The sequence below is a fragment of the Setaria viridis genome, chromosome 9 (assembly GCF_005286985.2).
Source record: "Setaria viridis chromosome 9, Setaria_viridis_v4.0, whole genome shotgun sequence".
Lineage (NCBI taxonomy): Eukaryota > Viridiplantae > Streptophyta > Magnoliopsida > Poales > Poaceae > Setaria > Setaria viridis.
In genome coordinates, this window is record NC_048271.2 from 19478295 (window position 1) to 19500257 (window position 21963).

Genomic DNA, 21963 nt, shown 5'->3' on the forward strand with positions numbered 1-21963 from the left:
AACTGATGATAGGGTGCGTCAAAACGACGTGGCCAACCCCTATTGGCTCCTGTTTATATAGCCGATGCAAAGATAACATCACCTTAAGGACAAAACATTCGATTATTCTAGCCAATTTATTATTTGGTACAAGCAATAGGGTACATGGCCGACACGGTACAAGTCGCCCTTAGAACAAAAGTACCAACACATTTATTGACCATGCTTTTTCTTAATCTCCCTCTCGACCCGACCTAATTCTATCAAGAGGCGGATGCTCTTTTCCTTCAGATCCTCCATGGCAGCTTCAACCTCGACTTGACGAGGAAATGGGTGGCTCCTGTCAAGAGGTGGTTGGGATGCCCCCGCCGCGGCATCCTCAAGGGCGACCTGGCGAGGGAGTGGATGACTTCTTTCAGTTGGCGGCCGCCTGGAGCAGTTGGCGTCCATATGGTCCAGGATCTTCTGAACATCAGCGGGGATATGATCTTTGAGTTCTTCGTGATGAGCCCTGATCAGATCTCTGTCCGCCTGCGACAACAGTTCGTCGGAATGCATGACCTCGATCGCTCGTTCCAGACTGGGACTAAGGCGTCTCGGCTGAAAAGGTAGCAAACAACCACCCAACGTCAGATTGATTGAAATATCAGGTGGAGGAACAAAGGAAGATTTCGTACCTGATTGACGGAGAAAGAAGAAGAGGAAGAAGACATCTCGGCGCTTAGTCTGAGGGTATGGGGATCAAATTACTAGAGGAAAAGAGAACAGGCGATGTGAATGCCTTTAGAAACGATACGTGGCCTAATACTTATAGAAGGAAAAGGACGAGGGGTTGGTAAGACGCGTCCCATCGGAATAAGGGATCATTAAATGAAAAGGCTGCCACAGAGGACGGTCTAAGTTGGAATCCGCACGTCAACGGCAAGAGGACATTAAATGTTTTTACAGAGCATTCAGTGCTTTTACAATTCACCCAAGGAGGGCATTAATAGCTGCGATCGCTCGCTGCCTAACCTGATCGTCCGAGTCTAAAGTCTTCTGGTCGTCATCAGCCGATCCAGGGACTTGTGGCATATGATGATGGATTTTTATTGCTTCATGGGCCAGGTTCTGCCTCTCCTACTGCAGCTCGGCAATGACGGATGGGAGGTCTTGGAGTCTTTTCTCTTCAGCAGCTATGGCCTTGGTCACCTGCTCCATCTCCTTGGCAAGCTTTGCCCTTCGCCGTTTGAGGCGGTCTATGGCACCAACGATATCTGGGCGAGAGCTTTCGAGGAAGCTAATTCGTTGATGCACCTCTTGAGCTCGATGTTTGCAGGAATCTTCCTCCTCGCGGGCTTTCGCTAGTTTGGCACGATCGGCCATGTGGCGCAAGGCCTTGAACACTGGAATTCGCATTGATTCGATGTATGCGGCAGGTACTAGAGCCTCTTCCGCCTCTTCTGGAACTCGGCCTCTGATTTCGCTGAGAAGTTGCCGAATCGGCGAGGCGTCTTCCACTAGTCGGCTGATGTCGTCTTGGAGGAGGGTCTGTATGCTCTCAAGCTTGGCACAGTCATCAGGGATCGAGCTCAGCGTGATTTGGCGCGAGGCAACCTCTTCATCATCAGAAAGTGCAACCGCAAAGGAAAAAAGACTGTTGTTGGGAGTGTCATGCTCCTGCAAAAGAATAAAAAATAAAAATACAGATTAGCCGACGGTAATGGGAAATCGGCCGATTTGGGTGACAAGTTTCTTACCTCTTTAAAGCGGATTTCTTCTACTTGCGCCGGTGGGAGTGCTACCCTCATCTCGGGAACTGGCGCGACTGGTTCATCAGAGGAAGAAGATTCGACGATTATTGGTGCCCTGCTCAGGCCTGCCTTCTGGAAAGGGACAGGAAATGGATTTTTATAAGTATAATGCAAATGATTAAGTCTGATGATATATAATGACTGCTATACCTCTGTGAGTCACCCGGCCGATGGTTGTTCGAAAGGTACAATCGACGTGCCCAGGGTAACCTGCATAAAAATCGGTTAGCTTTTGGTTAAGTATCAAAAATTGAGTTAAAAACCTCTCTACCTCATTGGGAGGAATTGCTGGCGTCCCGGTTTCTGCCTGGATTGTAGCCAATTGCTGCGGAGACTGCACTGGGGCGATTTGCACAGCCTAACAGAAAGAAGAAGTTAATATCGACAAGATACTTAGAAGAAAGCGTGGTATACGAAATTACTTGAACAGCTTCCACAAACAATGATGCAGCAGCTGCTCCAGCCTCTGTAGTAGCTTGGGGGTCGACTTCTTCGATAATCGTTAGAATCAGCGCAGCTAGAGATTCAGCCGATGCCGCCGACAACTGATTTGCCGATTCTATACGAGCGCGCACTTGGCGACTCGTCTTCTTTGAAGAGGTTTTCTTCGGCATCTGCTTCGATCGGCCGGTGGTGATGTCTTCGATGGTTGGGGCATGATAGCCGATAAGTGGGAATGGTGTGTATGGGTAATGATTTTCTATCAGCCTACCACTTCGGCTGCACGTGGGAGGAAGTCGACTTTCGGACTGTAAAAGGAAATAAGAGTTAGCGGTAAATTTGTAGCATAAAAGAAAATGACATCGAAATCGGCTGAGAAGAGAGCAGTACCACTGCGTTTGGGTCGATGTTGTCAGGATCCAGATCATTGCAATAAGTTGTAGGGGATACACAAAAGAGATGCTGCTTCCATTCTGCCCACCATAATTTGAATTGTTTAACAGCAAAAGGGGCTACTATCCAATTGTTCAGATCGATGGTACTGGAATCAGGCACTAAATCACATAGCCGATTATAATCAAGGCTCTTAGTAAGCGCATCTCGGAATTTTGCGCGACCGGCAAAGTAAACCCGGATCAGCAACTGACCAAGGCCAAACTGCCGTGCTGCAACTGACGGGTTATAAAACTCATAAGTTGGGGAGTCCTTCCCAGAGAAGAAGTTCGCTGGTAAGATCCCTAGTTTGATCAAGGCGTTCGTAAGATCATTGTCAAAAGAGTTGGACATCGAGTCATAGTAGAAGGAAAGCTCAAAAAGCGGCTCTGTTCTCTGGTACAGGTACCAACTGGTAGTTTCTTCACTAAAGCCGTTGTAAAATCATTTGAAATACTCGACCGTCTGGGTGGGGCTGAGCTAGCAGCCAGGAAAGGCCGATGCCGCTTAACCAAAAGAGGTGCACCATCATCGTACTGTAGGATTTTCCTCTAACTCAATGTTTGGAAATGTCTTGGTCTCTATTTGTTGCTGGAAAACCTTGCTCATGTACAAGTTGAGCCAGAGGGTGATGAACCACCAGGGACCACCAGGATTACCAATCGGGTCTCCCTTCGACAGTTTGACGGCAATCTGGTGCATCATGTGGTTGGCCGATCCTAACAGGTGTTTCCCTAGAGGGACACTGGATCCTCTTGCCAAGGCTTCGGCTAGAGCTTGTGTGTTTGTCACACCCGGTTTTAAAGGTAAAACCGAATGCTACCTGTATGTATGCCAGGATCAAGTTTCATACATATAGTGACATCATAAGTGAATAACAGCAATAGTATCACGTAAAAAGATACAAAGACTTACGAAACCATCAGAGATATACAACTTAATTATGGAAACGGAGGCTCCAAACTTCACAGGCAATCGACTGGGGGCTGCGTACGCCTAGAACTCAGCATCTTCTCAACTTCATAGCAGCTTCTTCTTCCGAGCAATGTTGGTTATAGCAAGGGTGAGCACTTGTTGTACTCAGCAAGTGTGAGGAGAATATGAATGCAAGGCTTAAACAAGGAAAGGCTGACTTGTTGACTGCATTAAGCATTTTTAGTTGGTCAAATTTTATTAGCACCTGATTACTAAGGTATAAGTATATACCAACCCACAATTAATAGAAACGTAACCATAAGCCATAAGCACATGGCACAAACACAACCATAAGCCATAAGCACGATTTAAGTCCATCTTCAAGTATATTAATCATGTGAGGGTCCAGGCCACTCTTAACCGTGAGCACGGCTGATCGATCAGTTTTACACTCTGCAGAGGTTGCACATCTTTACCCACAAGTCGCGTAAAAGCTCAAAAGAACTTTAGACCCAACCACGCTTGTGCTGATCAGGCACAATACCACACTTCCGAGGTGTGATTGCATAGGGACGCTACGAGGCCTTTATAAAGATTCGCTAGCAATGTGGTAACCCGCTAAGGTTTCAGGTCGAAGCGAAACATAGCAGTCCCCTAGAGGGTATAATGTCTTAGCCAAGCCGACTTCCCAAGAGAGCGAGTGCTATATCCCATCAACGCCTCCCCTCTTGCCCTTTCGGTAAGGTTACCCCAAACTAGAGTTTCTAATTATTCAGCCAAGACCAGAGCCATTTAGTCTTGTGGTAGCACTGTTTTCCTGGGTGGTTCTCCATGTTCCAATTAATCACAGTGATCTTGTATTAAAGGAAGGTGTAGCATAAATAAAAATAAGTTCATCATCTTTGTTCATTAGAACCACCATAACCCAAGTATAGCAGCTAAGCATAGCTACCCAACAGAAAGGTAAACCCAGGTTGGCAAGGAATAATCACAAAAACTAGGCAAACCTTAATAGGACCCATCAAATTTAATGCAAGCATATGCAATAGTGATTAAACAAAGTTATTGGGACAAAAGCACAAGGACACACTTGCCTTTCTCCAGCGACAAGTTACTTCTTACTGCTCTTTGGCTCTTGCTCTCTTGAAACTCTTAATCTTCAAAGCTTTCGAACAGCGATCCTTCTACTCGCAGCAATCACCGGCACAATCATACAAGCAAACAAACAAATACAACTAAGAGCAGTACACCAAAACAAAAGGAAAGCTTTAAAAGAGCGTACTAACGACAAGGCTCGATCTAAGGTCACGCGAACGTAAGGAACGCTTAAAACGGAACTATGGTTGAAAAGATAAAGCTATCGAGAGTTTTGAGTTATAAAAGAAAGATAAGAGCTACAAGCTTCATTTATTTTAGTTGAGAAAAGCAATGTTAAGATATTTCAGAGGAATATCCTTAGTTAGAATTAATCAAGTCATATTTATATTTTCATAAGAAAAGACGGTGTAAAGCTTACTCCAATTTTATTTATAAATATTTGAGTACAATTTATGCAAATTAAACATTTAATTTAAAAATAAGATACATGTAGACATCTAAGCGTATAGCTTTACATCTCGAGTTCAACTAAGTAGATTAAATTAAAAACACATTTATATTTATATTAGCCAAATTAATATTTAATTATGAAAACTCGAGATATAACCTATACAGATTTTATTTAGAAAACAAATTGAATAAACATTAATCAAATTGAATTTAATTTATGAAACGCCGAGGTATAACTCTAAGTGGCTTTTAATTGGAAGAATTATTTAGATAGGCATTAATCCAATTAACTTTAGTTTATGAAAAACCGATATATAACCTAATTGGCTTTTATTTAGAAGAGGGTATGAAGTAGGCATTAATCAAATTAACAATTATTATGAAAAATGATGTTTAACACTAAATAGATTTTATTTAGAGAAGAACTCGTTTGACAGGCATTAATCAATTTTAATATAAATTTTATTTTCAAAAACATGTGTGAAGGAAAACATTACCACTAACGTGTAATTTACATCATTATGAATCTAACGCAACTTGAACGGACGAAAATGGAATTAAAACGTGGGTTCTATGGGTTAAACAAGGTTGTAGGGGCCTAAACATAATTAACCGTAGACTTGGAGGGTTAGCTGAGAAGATTGGCAAGACACAAGGAATAGTACTCGCGAAAAGGTTAAAGGATAGGGTTAGATTTGCAAAACCGCAGGGGCTGGACTGGATTCAAGGAATCTAAAACTCTCAAGGTCCTTTCTACAAAACGTGCAAGACTCAAACTATTCCAGCTGGATTACTCTTTTCTTCGGGGGTTAAAACGTAAAAGCGCTCGGGGCGCACCAGGCTTGCAGAACGGTTACGGTTGCGCACAGAAACAGGAGAAAGAGAGAGAAAGATGGGAAAGTCGGAAACGAAGTCCGATCTCACGCATGAACGGCAAAATGGAACGATATCGACGAGACGAACAAGATGGTGCGCTCACCTTCGGCAAGAGATGAACAATGGCGGCGGAAAAGCTCGCCGGAGTTGGGGAAGACGACGGAGCCGACATCGGATTCATGCAATCCACCACACCACGGCGTAGAGCTCGAAGAGAGGAACACCATGGTGGTGTCGGTTTTCGCCGAAAGTCCACGGTTTCGCCGGAAAAGCTCGCCGGAGTTTGACGAAGACCGAACTTTGACTTCAGATCTACGGAGTTAGGAGATGCAACTCGTAAAAAGGTTTGCAGATCTGAAATCCTCGCGTCGAGACGAACGCGGTGATATATATATAGGCCACACTCGGAAAAAGATATTTTCGAGTTGACTTTTTATTTTCGGAATTTCTGATTTTATTTATCTGCGCGAAAACAATTCCAGAAATAGCTGGACTCATTTTCTAAAGCGAGAAAAATACCTAGAAAATTCCGAAAAATCTGAGATAAATCTCAGAGATGAATTGGGATGCAAGGAATCCAAATAAAATACTTGGAGCTCGTGAAAAGGATTTTAGAACCTTCCAAAAATTAGATTTAGCTCGAGGAAAAGGAGATTAATTTTCAGAAAAAAGATGCAAAATTCTCACAAGGGTCTGGGCAACGTCTAAACATATTTTCAAACTTTTGCACTCAAGAAACACCAAAGATACAGCGACATGAATGCACAAACATAGAACAACATTATTTAATTTATAAAAGCAAGCAATTTTTTTCCTATACTAAATTTCCTGTAAAGAAAAATAAATGTTGGAAAATTTTAAAATTATGAGAAAATTATTGTTTATTTATTCTTTTTATTCACATCCTGAAATTCGGAAATTTCAGGGTGTGACAACACTACCCCCCTTAACAAGAATCTCGTCCCGAGATTCGCAAAAGGCTAGCAAGAGACAAAGGTTTAGGTGGGTAGCATCCAACACTTATTAGCTTCATTCCAGATCGTTCATCGTTACGTAAGCTTCTCAATCATGCTTCTTTATGCTTCACTACATCACATAAAACACTTCAGGGATACTTAGTCTAATTCCTCTTTTAAGTATCCTTTCCTTTCATGTGCTTCTTTGGCCCATCTTTGAAGAACTTTCTTAATTTCTTAGTAAAGTGATTTGAATAGAGCTGAATGGCTTCCCTCTGGCTCGACTGTCACCCTTCAAGTCTTCATACCCATCCTTAAGTCTTCTTATCCATCTGGTCCAAACGCTTCTTGGAACATTGTCTAATGAAGTGTCCCTCTTCTTTGCGGTGGAAACATGTTTTTCTTGCTTTGGTACTTTGGCAACTGGATGTGGTATGGGAATTGGGCATTGGAAATTGATGGCATTCTTTCCTGACTGAGGTGTCTTGATCACTCGTCCTGACAAAGAGGCCAACTGATGTTGTGGGGTTGAATGCGGGGTTATTGGGTCCTTGGCCCTAGGGTTGATCATCCTTCTCTTTTGCACCCCAACTAACAAGATGTTCGTTTTCTCCACACTTGAGGCAATATAATTTGGCTCCAGTGGACCTGGTCCACTTACGCTTTATTGGATAGTTATTGGTATAATGGTCTTCTTCACCGCATCTGAAGCACAGTCTTTTATTACATCCTTCTTGTCTTCCTTTCTGCTCCATGGTAGCTATCGGTGGAATAGCTTGCGCATTGGGATTCTTCTTGATGGGGTTGCCATGTGGATGGTGAACAACTTTAGGCTATAGTTGGTGGGAACTAGGCTGAGTACTGTTATCTGCCAATGGTTGTGGTAACTCCATCTTCTTTTGACTTACTTCACTAGTTGGCTTCTTGGCTCGCCTAATCCTCTAGGGCTGATATTCTTTGAAAGAGATCCTCCAACCCTCAAGGTTCATAGTCTGAGTACTATCTTCATATTGAGTGACTTCCTCTTGGTCTAGTCCTTGGGCATACAACTTCCTCTTCTTATTGATGTCCAAATAATAATGTTGTCTAGCTTCAACTGTCATTAAGCTATCTTCTTCCTGGAGACATGGAAGACCATGGTGTTCACAATACTGGCATGTTCCCGGAATCTTAACATCCTCATGTTGCCTCTCCGTTTCCAACTCTGGCGCTATACGGCTTGGCTTGTTCCTTTGACGGTTCCATACTTCAGCAACTTGCCTCTTTAGTGGTCCAGTAGAAATTCCAGCCATGGTCATTTCCATGTTATGAGGGGATGATGTGTCAGTCTGCATCCTTCCTTGTAAGACTTGAGCCTGCATGGCTAATACCTTCTCGTTGTCGAACGGTGGTGGAACAGACGGAACCTGATGGTCATTACTAGTCATAGGGTTGTGGTTCTGAGGAAGTGAGGCTTGCTCTGTGATATATTGATGGATATTGACCATGGTTTGAGACATTGCTTGTAAAATCTGAGTTTGTGTTGCCATATATTCTAACATCTTGCGTTCGAATGATGCGGCTACAGGTGGAATGTTAAGATCTCCTTCATTGGCTCTATCTTCATGATTTTCATTGGGACTCGTCATTTGGTTCAGTGATAAAGATAGGATCAGAAGAAAATAGAAAATGGATAAGATTGCAGAACAAGGTAGAGCACTTCATGATACCTTCGTCTTTTCTTGGGTCGTCATCCGGGTAAGGTAGAAGGAAGGATAGAAAGCAGCAAGGTGGCAAGTAAACTAGGGTAGGGCCTTCTTTTCTTCGACTTGCTTCTATTCCGACGGTGATAGTGGCGATAGCCTCTGCTTGTTGATATTGGTGTTGCCTTCACTCTCTTCTTGATGTCCATCAGAATTGGGAGATAGAAAGAAAAAAAATAACAAGGATGTGGGAGGTACAAGCAGATTCGAAGAGAGAAAAGAAAATAAAAAGGTGGGAGACAACAAGTTTCTTATGGCAGAGTGGATAGTCTTTCATCTTTTCTTGTCACGAGTAGAATCTCCCTGCTTTCTTCATCTTCTTTGGTTCTTGTAATCATCATTAGAGTAAGATGGAGATCAGAGTAAAGCCTTCTATTCTTCAACTTGCTTCTAGCGAGACGGTGGTGGTGATGTTAACTCCTGCTTGTTGACATTGGTGTTGACTTTAGTTCTCTCTTTTCTGATGTCCTTCATTGGCTCGGGTAGAAAGGAATGGATGACAAGGATATGGGAGATTCAAAAGAAGAACCCACCTAAGCAACTGATGTCATTGTAAATAGAAGACCCACAATACACCAACAATCATTACAAAGAAACAAATCAGACAATTTCATAAAGACAAGCATCATCATGCAAGCACAAAATTTCACCAGTCAACACACAATTAAGGAACGACGCTAAACGTTGTTAGCAAGACTGCAAGGGGGTACTTCCTAAGCAGGTGTTGTTTGGTAAGGCTTCAACATGCTTGATGTAGGCATCCTTCAGCTTGCCCAGCATTGACTCCAGCTGTTTGGTGCACGTTTCAGTTGATCAGGCTTGACTTCTAGTGGTGAACTGGTAACTCCATTCTTCAGATGTCTTGAACAGGCTTTAAGACAGGTGGCATGGATCATCTAGATATTTTTGAATAAAACGAGATACTTTGGAATCAAAAGTCAAGGAAAAAGATTCCAAGTTAGCATTTATTTGGAAAGTGAAGGGAGGTACACTGGAGAAGAAGGTTGCACTGAAAATAGAGTTAGGGAAGAGATAGGTTTACAGGGATAAGTAGGTAAAGAAATCATCAAGGAAATAAATGATTAGCGGATGAGAGGGTAGCAAAATCACTAATAAATCAAGGAGGTGCATTGCATGAGAAAGACAAGATCAATCAAGGAGGAGATGTATAATCATGATCGAGCAGTGATCAAGGAGAGAGAAAATAAACAGACAAGGGTTGAGGGTCTAACATTTGCAAAACAAGAAGTGCAAATCAAAAGGGCCTGGTGGGAAAGACTAAGTTATCAAGTAGAATTGAGAAAAGAAAATGGTCAAGGAGTGATAATTTTCACAAGATAAGTCAGGGATGGAGAGTTTAGAAATAGCAAGACAAGGTGGGGGTAAAGGACTAAGAGTCAAAGTTGATCAAAATTAAGCAACCAAGGTGTAGATAAGATGTACAAGGAGTGAAAATAGAGATCAGAGAGGTCAAGGATAAGGTAAAAATTATTTTTATGGTAAAACAGACCTTAAGAAGCGGCCATTGCTATCTAGGCTTACGTCCTATAGTCGATACAGCTCTGATACCACTTCTGTCACACCCGATTTTAAAGGTAAAACCGAATGCTACCTATATGTATGCCAGGATCAAGTTTCATACATATAGTGACATCATAAGTGAATAACAGCAATAGTATCACGTAAAAAGATACAAAGACTTACGAAACCATCAGAGATATACAACTTAATTATGGAAACGGAGGCTCCAAACTTCACAGGCAATCGACTGGGGGCTGCGTACGCCTAGAACTCAGCATCTTCTCAACTTCATAGCAGCTTCTTCTTCCGAGCAATGTTGGTTATAGCAAGGGTGAGCACTTGTTGTACTCAGCAAGTGTGAGGAGAATATGAATGCAAGGCTTAAACAAGGAAAGGCTGACTTGTTGACTGCATTAAGCATTTTTAGTTGGTCAAATTTTATTAGCACCTGATTACTAAGGTATAAGTATATACCAACCCACAATTAATAGAAACGTAACCATAAGCCATAAGCACATGGCACAAACACAACCATAAGCCATAAGCACGATTTAAGTCCATCTTCAAGTATATTAATCATGTGAGGGTCCAGGCCACTCTTAACCGTGAGCACGGCTGATCGATCAGTTTTACACTCTGCAGAGGTTGCACATCTTTACCCACAAGTCGCGTAAAAGCTCAAAAGAACTTTAGACCCAACCACGCTTGTGCTGATCAGGCACAATACCACACTTCCGAGGTGTGATTGCATAGGGACGCTACGAGGCCTTTATAAAGATTCGCTAGCAATGTGGTAACCCGCTAAGGTTTCAGGTCGAAGCGAAACATAGCAGTCCCCTAGAGGGTATAATGTCTTAGCCAAGCCGACTTCCCAAGAGAGCGAGTGCTATATCCCATCAACGCCTCCCCTCTTGCCCTTTCGGTAAGGTTACCCCAAACTAGAGTTTCTAATTATTCAGCCAAGACCAGAGCCATTTAGTCTTGTGGTAGCACTGTTTTCCTGGGTGGTTCTCCATGTTCCAATTAATCACAGTGATCTTGTATTAAAGGAAGGTGTAGCATAAATAAAAATAAGTTCATCATCTTTGTTCATTAGAACCACCATAACCCAAGTATAGCAGCTAAGCATAGCTACCCAACAGAAAGGTAAACCCAGGTTGGCAAGGAATAATCACAAAAACTAGGCAAACCTTAATAGGACCCATCAAATTTAATGCAAGCATATGCAATAGTGATTAAACAAAGTTATTGGGACAAAAGCACAAGGACACACTTGCCTTTCTCCAGCGACAAGTTACTTCTTACTGCTCTTTGGCTCTTGCTCTCTTGAAACTCTTAATCTTCAAAGCTTTCGAACAGCGATCCTTCTACTCGCAGCAATCACCGGCACAATCATACAAGCAAACAAACAAATACAACTAAGAGCAGTACACCAAAACAAAAGGAAAGCTTTAAAAGAGCGTACTAACGACAAGGCTCGATCTAAGGTCACGCGAACGTAAGGAACGCTTAAAACGGAACTATGGTTGAAAAGATAAAGCTATCGAGAGTTTTGAGTTATAAAAGAAAGATAAGAGCTACAAGCTTCATTTATTTTAGTTGAGAAAAGCAATGTTAAGATATTTCAGAGGAATATCCTTAGTTAGAATTAATCAAGTCATATTTATATTTTCATAAGAAAAGACGGTGTAAAGCTTACTCCAATTTTATTTATAAATATTTGAGTACAATTTATGCAAATTAAACATTTAATTTAAAAATAAGATACATGTAGACATCTAAGCGTATAGCTTTACATCTCGAGTTCAACTAAGTAGATTAAATTAAAAACACATTTATATTTATATTAGCCAAATTAATATTTAATTATGAAAACTCGAGATATAACCTATACAGATTTTATTTAGAAAACAAATTGAATAAACATTAATCAAATTGAATTTAATTTATGAAACGCCGAGGTATAACTCTAAGTGGCTTTTAATTGGAAGAATTATTTAGATAGGCATTAATCCAATTAACTTTAGTTTATGAAAAACCGATATATAACCTAATTGGCTTTTATTTAGAAGAGGGTATGAAGTAGGCATTAATCAAATTAACAATTATTATGAAAAATGATGTTTAACACTAAATAGATTTTATTTAGAGAAGAACTCGTTTGACAGGCATTAATCAATTTTAATATAAATTTTATTTTCAAAAACATGTGTGAAGGAAAACATTACCACTAACGTGTAATTTACATCATTATGAATCTAACGCAACTTGAACGGACGAAAATGGAATTAAAACGTGGGTTCTATGGGTTAAACAAGGTTGTAGGGGCCTAAACATAATTAACCGTAGACTTGGAGGGTTAGCTGAGAAGATTGGCAAGACACAAGGAATAGTACTCGCGAAAAGGTTAAAGGATAGGGTTAGATTTGCAAAACCGCAGGGGCTGGACTGGATTCAAGGAATCTAAAACTCTCAAGGTCCTTTCTACAAAACGTGCAAGACTCAAACTATTCCAGCTGGATTACTCTTTTCTTCGGGGGTTAAAACGTAAAAGCGCTCGGGGCGCACCAGGCTTGCAGAACGGTTACGGTTGCGCACAGAAACAGGAGAAAGAGAGAGAAAGATGGGAAAGTCGGAAACGAAGTCCGATCTCACGCATGAACGGCAAAATGGAACGATATCGACGAGACGAACAAGATGGTGCGCTCACCTTCGGCAAGAGATGAACAATGGCGGCGGAAAAGCTCGCCGGAGTTGGGGAAGACGACGGAGCCGACATCGGATTCATGCAATCCACCACACCACGGCGTAGAGCTCGAAGAGAGGAACACCATGGTGGTGTCGGTTTTCGCCGAAAGTCCACGGTTTCGCCGGAAAAGCTCGCCGGAGTTTGACGAAGACCGAACTTTGACTTCAGATCTACGGAGTTAGGAGATGCAACTCGTAAAAAGGTTTGCAGATCTGAAATCCTCGCGTCGAGACGAACGCGGTGATATATATATAGGCCACACTCGGAAAAAGATATTTTCGAGTTGACTTTTTATTTTCGGAATTTCTGATTTTATTTATCTGCGCGAAAACAATTCCAGAAATAGCTGGACTCATTTTCTAAAGCGAGAAAAATACCTAGAAAATTCCGAAAAATCTGAGATAAATCTCAGAGATGAATTGGGATGCAAGGAATCCAAATAAAATACTTGGAGCTCGTGAAAAGGATTTTAGAACCTTCCAAAAATTAGATTTAGCTCGAGGAAAAGGAGATTAATTTTCAGAAAAAAGATGCAAAATTCTCACAAGGGTCTGGGCAACGTCTAAACATATTTTCAAACTTTTGCACTCAAGAAACACCAAAGATACAGCGACATGAATGCACAAACATAGAACAACATTATTTAATTTATAAAAGCAAGCAATTTTTTTCCTATACTAAATTTCCTGTAAAGAAAAATAAATGTTGGAAAATTTTAAAATTATGAGAAAATTATTGTTTATTTATTCTTTTTATTCACATCCTGAAATTCGGAAATTTCAGGGTGTGACAACACTACCCCCCTTAACAAGAATCTCGTCCCGAGATTCGCAAAAGGCTAGCAAGAGACAAAGGTTTAGGTGGGTAGCATCCAACACTTATTAGCTTCATTCCAGATCGTTCATCGTTACGTAAGCTTCTCAATCATGCTTCTTTATGCTTCACTACATCACATAAAACACTTCAGGGATACTTAGTCTAATTCCTCTTTTAAGTATCCTTTCCTTTCATGTGCTTCTTTGGCCCATCTTTGAAGAACTTTCTTAATTTCTTAGTAAAGTGATTTGAATAGAGCTGAATGGCTTCCCTCTGGCTCGACTGTCACCCTTCAAGTCTTCATACCCATCCTTAAGTCTTCTTATCCATCTGGTCCAAACGCTTCTTGGAACATTGTCTAATGAAGTGTCCCTCTTCTTTGCGGTGGAAACATGTTTTTCTTGCTTTGGTACTTTGGCAACTGGATGTGGTATGGGAATTGGGCATTGGAAATTGATGGCATTCTTTCCTGACTGAGGTGTCTTGATCACTCGTCCTGACAAAGAGGCCAACTGATGTTGTGGGGTTGAATGCGGGGTTATTGGGTCCTTGGCCCTAGGGTTGATCATCCTTCTCTTTTGCACCCCAACTAACAAGATGTTTGTTTTCTCCACACTTGAGGCAATATAATTTGGCTCCAGTGGACCTGGTCCACTTACGCTTTATTGGATAGTTATTGGTATAATGGTCTTCTTCACCGCATCTGAAGCACAGTCTTTTATTACATCCTTCTTGTCTTCCTTTCTGCTCCATGGTAGCTATCGGTGGAATAGCTTGCGCATTGGGATTCTTCTTGATGGGGTTGCCATGTGGATGGTGAACAACTTTAGGCTATAGTTGGTGGGAACTAGGCTGAGTACTGTTATCTGCCAATGGTTGTGGTAACTCCATCTTCTTTTGACTTACTTCACTAGTTGGCTTCTTGGCTCGCCTAATCCTCTAGGGCTGATATTCTTTGAAAGAGATCCTCCAACCCTCAAGGTTCATAGTCTGAGTACTATCTTCATATTGAGTGACTTCCTCTTGGTCTAGTCCTTGGGCATACAACTTCCTCTTCTTATTGATGTCCAAATAATAATGTTGTCTAGCTTCAACTGTCATTAAGCTATCTTCTTCCTGGAGACATGGAAGACCATGGTGTTCACAATACTGGCATGTTCCCGGAATCTTAACATCCTCATGTTGCCTCTCCGTTTCCAACTCTGGCGCTATACGGCTTGGCTTGTTCCTTTGACGGTTCCATACTTCAGCAACTTGCCTCTTTAGTGGTCCAGTAGAAATTCCAGCCATGGTCATTTCCATGTTATGAGGGGATGATGTGTCAGTCTGCATCCTTCCTTGTAAGACTTGAGCCTGCATGGCTAATACCTTCTCGTTGTCGAACGGTGGTGGAACAGACGGAACCTGATGGTCATTACTAGTCATAGGGTTGTGGTTCTGAGGAAGTGAGGCTTGCTCTGTGATATATTGATGGATATTGACCATGGTTTGAGACATTGCTTGTAAAATCTGAGTTTGTGTTGCCATATATTCTAACATCTTGCGTTCGAATGATGCGGCTACAGGTGGAATGTTAAGATCTCCTTCATTGGCTCTATCTTCATGATTTTCATTGGGACTCGTCATTTGGTTCAGTGATAAAGATAGGATCAGAAGAAAATAGAAAATGGATAAGATTGCAGAACAAGGTAGAGCACTTCATGATACCTTCGTCTTTTCTTGGGTCGTCATCCGGGTAAGGTAGAAGGAAGGATAGAAAGCAGCAAGGTGGCAAGTAAACTAGGGTAGGGCCTTCTTTTCTTCGACTTGCTTCTATTCCGACGGTGATAGTGGCGATAGCCTCTGCTTGTTGATATTGGTGTTGCCTTCACTCTCTTCTTGATGTCCATCAGAATTGGGAGATAGAAAGAAAAAAAATAACAAGGATGTGGGAGGTACAAGCAGATTCGAAGAGAGAAAAGAAAATAAAAAGGTGGGAGACAACAAGTTTCTTATGGCAGAGTGGATAGTCTTTCATCTTTTCTTGTCACGAGTAGAATCTCCCTGCTTTCTTCATCTTCTTTGGTTCTTGTAATCATCATTAGAGTAAGATGGAGATCAGAGTAAAGCCTTCTATTCTTCAACTTGCTTCTAGCGAGACGGTGGTGGTGATGTTAACTCCTGCTTGTTGACATTGGTGTTGACTTTAGTTCTCTCTTTTCTGATGTCCTTCATTGGCTCGGGTAGAAAGGAATGGATGACAAGGATATGGGAGATTCAAAAGAAGAACCCACCTAAGCAACTGATGTCATTGTAAATAGAAGACCCACAATACACCAACAATCATTACAAAGAAACAAATCAGACAATTTCATAAAGACAAGCATCATCATGCAAGCACAAAATTTCACCAGTCAACACACAATTAAGGAACGACGCTAAACGTTGTTAGCAAGACTGCAAGGGGGTACTTCCTAAGCAGGTGTTGTTTGGTAAGGCTTCAACATGCTTGATGTAGGCATCCTTCAGCTTGCCCAGCATTGACTCCAGCTGTTTGGTGCACGTTTCAGTTGATCAGGCTTGACTTCTAGTGGTGAACTGGTAACTCCATTCTTCAGATGTCTTGAACAGGCTTTAAGACAGGTGGCATGGATCATCTAGATATTTTGAATAAAACGAGATACTTTGGAATCAAAAGTCAAGGAAAAAGATTCCAAGTTAGCATTTATTTGGAAAGTGAAGGGAGGTACACTGGAGAAGAAGGTTGCACTGAAAATAGAGTTAGGGAAGAGATAGGTTTACAGGGATAAGTAGGTAAAGAAATCATCAAGGAAATAAATGATTAGCGGATGAGAGGGTAGCAAAATCACTAATAAATCAAGGAGGTGCATTGCATGAGAAAGACAAGATCAATCAAGGAGGAGATGTATAATCATGATCGAGCAGTGATCAAGGAGAGAGAAAATAAACAGACAAGGGTTGAGGGTCTAACATTTGCAAAACAAGAAGTGCAAATCAAAAGGGCCTGGTGGGAAAGACTAAGTTATCAAGTAGAATTGAGAAAAGAAAATGGTCAAGGAGTGATAATTTTCACAAGATAAGTCAGGGATGGAGAGTTTAGAAATAGCAAGACAAGGTGGGGGTAAAGGACTAAGAGTCAAAGTTGATCAAAATTAAGCAACCAAGGTGTAGATAAGATGTACAAGGAGTGAAAATAGAGATCAGAGAGGTCAAGGATAAGGTAAAAATTATTTTTATGGTAAAACAGACCTTAAGAAGCGGCCATTGCTATCTAGGCTTACGTCCTATAGTCGATACAGCTCTGATACCACTTCTGTCACACCCGATTTTAAAGGTAAAACCGAATGCTACCTATATGTATGCCAGGATCAAGTTTCATACATATAGTGACATCATAAGTGAATAACAGCAATAGTATCACGTAAAAAGATACAAAGACTTACGAAACCATCAGAGATATACAACTTAATTATGGAAACGGAGGCTCCAAACTTCACAGGCAATCGACTGGGGGCTGCGTACGCCTAGAACTCAGCATCTTCTCAACTTCATAGCAGCTTCTTCTTCCGAGCAATGTTGGTTATAGCAAGGGTGAGCACTTGTTGTACTCAGCAAGTGTGAGGAGAATATGAATGCAAGGCTTAAACAAGGAAAGGCTGACTTGTTGACTGCATTAAGCATTTTTAGTTGGTCAAATTTTATTAGCACCTGATTACTAAGGTATAAGTATATACCAACCCACAATTAATAGAAACGTAACCATAAGCCATAAGCACATGGCACAAACACAACCATAAGCCATAAGCACGATTTAAGTCCATCTTCAAGTATATTAATCATGTGAGGGTCCAGGCCACTCTTAACCGTGAGCACGGCTGATCGATCAGTTTTACACTCTGCAGAGGTTGCACATCTTTACCCACAAGTCGCGTAAAAGCTCAAAAGAACTTTAGACCCAACCACGCTTGTGCTGATCAGGCACAATACCACACTTCCGAGGTGTGATTGCATAGGGACGCTACGAGGCCTTTATAAAGATTCGCTAGCAATGTGGTAACCCGCTAAGGTTTCAGGTCGAAGCGAAACATAGCAGTCCCCTAGAGGGTATAATGTCTTAGCCAAGCCGACTTCCCAAGAGAGCGAGTGCTATATCCCATCAACGCCTCCCCTCTTGCCCTTTCGGTAAGGTTACCCCAAACTAGAGTTTCTAATTATTCAGCCAAGACCAGAGCCATTTAGTCTTGTGGTAGCACTGTTTTCCTGGGTGGTTCTCCATGTTCCAATTAATCACAGTGATCTTGTATTAAAGGAAGGTGTAGCATAAATAAAAATAAGTTCATCATCTTTGTTCATTAGAACCACCATAACCCAAGTATAGCAGCTAAGCATAGCTACCCAACAGAAAGGTAAACCCAGGTTGGCAAGGAATAATCACAAAAACTAGGCAAACCTTAATAGGACCCATCAAATTTAATGCAAGCATATGCAATAGTGATTAAACAAAGTTATTGGGACAAAAGCACAAGGACACACTTGCCTTTCTCCAGCGACAAGTTACTTCTTACTGCTCTTTGGCTCTTGCTCTCTTGAAACTCTTAATCTTCAAAGCTTTCGAACAGCGATCCTTCTACTCGCAGCAATCACCGGCACAATCATACAAGCAAACAAACAAATACAACTAAGAGCAGTACACCAAAACAAAAGGAAAGCTTTAAAAGAGCGTACTAACGACAAGGCTCGATCTAAGGTCACGCGAACGTAAGGAACGCTTAAAACGGAACTATGGTTGAAAAGATAAAGCTATCGAGAGTTTTGAGTTATAAAAGAAAGATAAGAGCTACAAGCTTCATTTATTTTAGTTGAGAAAAGCAATGTTAAGATATTTCAGAGGAATATCCTTAGTTAGAATTAATCAAGTCATATTTATATTTTCATAAGAAAAGACGGTGTAAAGCTTACTCCAATTTTATTTATAAATATTTGAGTACAATTTATGCAAATTAAACATTTAATTTAAAAATAAGATACATGTAGACATCTAAGCGTATAGCTTTACATCTCGAGTTCAACTAAGTAGATTAAATTAAAAACACATTTATATTTATATTAGCCAAATTAATATTTAATTATGAAAACTCGAGATATAACCTATACAGATTTTATTTAGAAAACAAATTGAATAAACATTAATCAAATTGAATTTAATTTATGAAACGCCGAGGTATAACTCTAAGTGGCTTTTAATTGGAAGAATTATTTAGATAGGCATTAATCCAATTAACTTTAGTTTATGAAAAACTGATATATAACCTAATTGACTTTTATTTAGAAGAGGGTATGAAGTAGGCATTAATCAAATTAACAATTATTATGAAAAACGATGTTTAACACTAAATAGATTTTATTTAGAGAAGAACTCGTTTGACAGGCATTAATCAATTTTAATATAAATTTTATTTTCAAAAACATGTTTGAAGGAAAACATTACCACTAACGTGTAATTTACATCATTATGAATCTAACGCAACTTGAACGGACGAAAACGGAATTAAAACGTGGGTTCTATGGGTTAAACAAGGTTGTAGGGGCCTAAACATAATTAACCGTAGACTTGGAGGGTTAGCTGAGAAGATTTGCAAGACACAAGGAATAGTGCTCGCGAAAAGGTTAAAGGACAGGGTTAGATTTGCAAAACCGCAGGGGCTGGACTGGATTCAAGGAATCTAAAACTCTCAAGGTCCTTTCTACAAAACGTGCAAGACTCAAACTATTCCACCTGGATTACTCTTTTCTTCGGGGGTTAAAACGTAAAAGCGGCCTTTATCAGGAGAAAGAGAGAAAGATGGGAAAACCGGAAACGAAGTTCGATCTCGCGCATAAACGGCAAAATGGAACGATATCGACGAGACGAACAAGATGGTGTGCTCACCTTCGGCAAGAGATGAACAATGGCGGCGGAAAAGCTCGCCGAAGTTGGGGAAGACGACGGAGCCGACATCGGATTCATGCAATCCACCACACCACGGTGTAGAGCTCGAAGAGAGGAACTCCATGGTGGTGTCGGTTTTCGCCGGAAGTCCACGGTTTCGCCAGAAAAGCTCGGCGGAGTTTGACTAAGATCGAACTTTGACTTCAGATCTACGGAGTTAGGAGATGCAACTTGTAAAAAGGTTTCCAGATCTGAAATCCTCGCGTCGAGACGAACGCGGTGATATATATATAGGCCACACTCGGAAAAAGATATTTTCGAGTTGACTTTTTATTTTCGGAATTTCTGATTTTATTTATTTGCGCGAAAACAATTCCAGAAATAGCTGGACTCATTTTCTAAAGCGAGAAAAATATCTAGAAAATTCCGAAAAATCTGAGATAAATCTCAGAGATGAATTGGGATGCAAGGAATCCAAATAAAATACTTGGAGCTCGTGAAAAGGATTTTAGAACCTTCCAAAAATTAGATTTAGCTCGAGGAAAAGGAGATTAATTTTCAGAAAAAGATGGAAAATTCTCACAAGGGTCTGGGCAACGTCTAAACATATTTTCAAACTTTTGCACTCAAGAAACACCAAAGATACAGCGACATGAATGCACAAACATAGAACAACATTATTTAATTTATAAAAGCAAGCAATTTTTTTTTCCTATACTAAATTTCCTGTAAAGAAAAATAAATGTTGGAAAATTTTAAAATTATGAGAAAATTATTGTTTATTTATTCTTTTTATTCACATCCTGAAATTCGGAAATTTCAGGGTGTGACAGTGTTGGAAGAGGGGCCGACTGCTCTGCCGCAGAAAGGTGCTTCTCTAACCACATCATCAAGAAGGTTGCGTATTCTCTCTCTAAAATTGTCTCGGTCCTCATGTTTTTGTTGATATAACCTTTTCACCCGCCGATTCCTTTCGTTTCCAGCCGATGGGTCGGCTTGATCAGATAATTAAAGGGTGTATCGGGGGAGGAAATATCGAGGCCGGTCAATATTAGGACATCGGCCAGAGTTGGGGTCATGGGTCCGTGCCCAAAGAGAAACGCATTAAGCATGTCAGACCAGAAGTAAGAAGCCGCTATCACCAGGGGTTCATTCTTCTCCATCTGGGATAAAGATAGATTGATGCACTGGCTGATTTTTAATTCATCCCTTTGAACTCTCTTGGAGTTGGCCATTCTTTGAGACCACTCTTTCTAGCCGGGGGTTTCATTCGGCCAAGATCTAAAAGTGCCTAACCACTGGCTCAAATCCATAGGTGATTGTTTAAAAGGAATCCTATGGGTTTCTAGGTTGATCAGGTCAGTCGGGTCTAGGTTCCCCATAGGGCCTAGGCAGATGAGACCAGGAGCTTCGGAAAGGCGGATGGTGATTTGCTGTCTGACCGCCTAAAGAAGGTGAAAAAGGGAAGAACTAAGAATAGATCTAAAAAAAGCATGGGCGGTAAAAAGTAAAAGGGAAAAGTTTTGGATGTTTACCTCTGGAATGAAGGTCATTGTTGCTGATGGGGTCGCCGATGGAACTGTCGTCGCTGATGGAGCTGCCGGTGGAGCCTCCATTGCTGGTGGAGTTGCCGATGGCGCCACCATTGAGGGGATGAAGCAGGATGCGGACGAAAGAAGGATCACCGGAGAATGCGATTGGAAGTCGAAAGGGCGCTGGGAGGAGATGGAAAGTGATTTGCAGGGGAGGAAGTTACTGGGCTCGTGGAGAAGAAGCGGCAGGGAACGCCAGTATTTAAATATGGTCCGAGAGAAGGGGTAAAGGCGGAATTTTTACCGCACTGTCTACACAAATTTTGGAGGAGCGGTTGTCTCAGGCGCCCAGTTCGAAATGATTGCAATCATCAGGTAGAAGACCGCGAAACAGAAGGAGATTTTTGCTACATTTGTTTCGGAGAAGAGGTTAAAAAAGAATTTCGAAGTAAAAGTCATGTTTTACTCCGAAACTGGGGGGCATGTGTTGACGCCAGATTTTGACACATTTTGGATTGGCGTCAAGAGAGGAAAGGATTGGCCGATGCGGTGGATTAAAAGGTTACGATTGGGAATCGACCGACTGGTGCTATAGTTGGGAATCGGCCGATTGGCACTACAGTGTTTCAAGCGATTGGCAGACGGAGTTGGTGGAGGTCGGCCGATTGAAAGGCTGGAATGTTTTGGCCAATATAGGCTTAAGGTGGGCTAGAAAAAGAAGATAGAGAAAGATT

General features: G+C 41.2%; 1 long non-coding RNA gene across 1 annotated transcript; it reads right to left on the reverse strand.

Moving 5' to 3' along the window:
- Nucleotides 1–341: 341 nt before the first annotated feature.
- On the reverse strand, nt 342–18633 carry LOC117840411 (uncharacterized). The gene is made up of 7 exons (XR_011897259.1): nt 12914–18633; nt 6088–11570; nt 2604–4744; nt 2044–2521; nt 1923–1982; nt 1719–1844; nt 342–1638 (listed from the first exon to the last, which is right to left on the reverse strand). It is a non-coding gene; the product is annotated as an uncharacterized lncRNA (long non-coding RNA).
- Nucleotides 18634–21963: the final 3330 nt, after the last annotated feature.